This window comes from Gossypium arboreum, chromosome 8 (genome assembly GCF_025698485.1).
Source record: "Gossypium arboreum isolate Shixiya-1 chromosome 8, ASM2569848v2, whole genome shotgun sequence".
Lineage (NCBI taxonomy): Eukaryota > Viridiplantae > Streptophyta > Magnoliopsida > Malvales > Malvaceae > Gossypium > Gossypium arboreum.
In genome coordinates, this window is record NC_069077.1 from 34,252,498 (window position 1) to 34,253,439 (window position 942).

A 942-nucleotide genomic window follows, 5' to 3' on the forward strand; every position below is an offset into this window, starting at 1 on the left:
TATTGTTAATTTTACTACTATTTTAGAGGCATTTACTTATTAAGTTGCATCTATATTAGTGTTATTTAAGTATAAAGACTTTTTTAATTTGTTGGGAAATAATTATTTTAATATTTTCAGTATATTTGATGTATTATATTTTTAAAAATTATTTTTATATAAAATAATATGAGCGAGACTCAATTTTAACTTTTTTTTTATCTAAGCCAGGCTTAAATAAGAATTTGGATACATGAAAATGAAACTAAAACTAACCTGGATAAAAGTTTGAATTAATTTCATTCAAAGGATATTTTGATTTCAAAGCAATAATTTTGTTGATTTATAGTACTAGATTTCGTGTGCAACTACACTACCATGAAAACGATTACTACCTTTCTAAATAGAAAAATTACTTTTGTTAATAAACGTGTGATTTGTTTATGTATAGAAAATAAACTTGATTACGTTGCTAATTCTTTGAAAGTAATATGGGATCAAACCATCTGCTTCTTCATTAAATTAATTATAGGGATATAGTGAATTAAATTAAGAATCAATGCTTTTAACTTATTCCATCTATACCATTAAACTGAAAAAAGATGAATTGGGTAAATAAGTTTGTCCCGATAAAAAGTTAGTCAAATTTGTTGAAACGAGTTGAAATTAATTTAAATATTTATTTTATTTTGTAAATGAATGTTTATTTGATTATTTATTAATTTTTAATCTTTCAAATTCTTTAAAATATTCTTGAATCCAATCCTTACAAGATTAGTGGTGAAAAAATGATTATCCACGTTGAATTATGAGTTAAAACTTGATAATTAAAAAGTTAAATATATAAATATGTGGTCCTAAATCATCAAATTGCAACAATATTTGGTATTATTTGTGAGTGTGAAAAGACCTCAAATATTTATATATCTCATAACAACTAAAAAACCCAACAATAATGGTTAA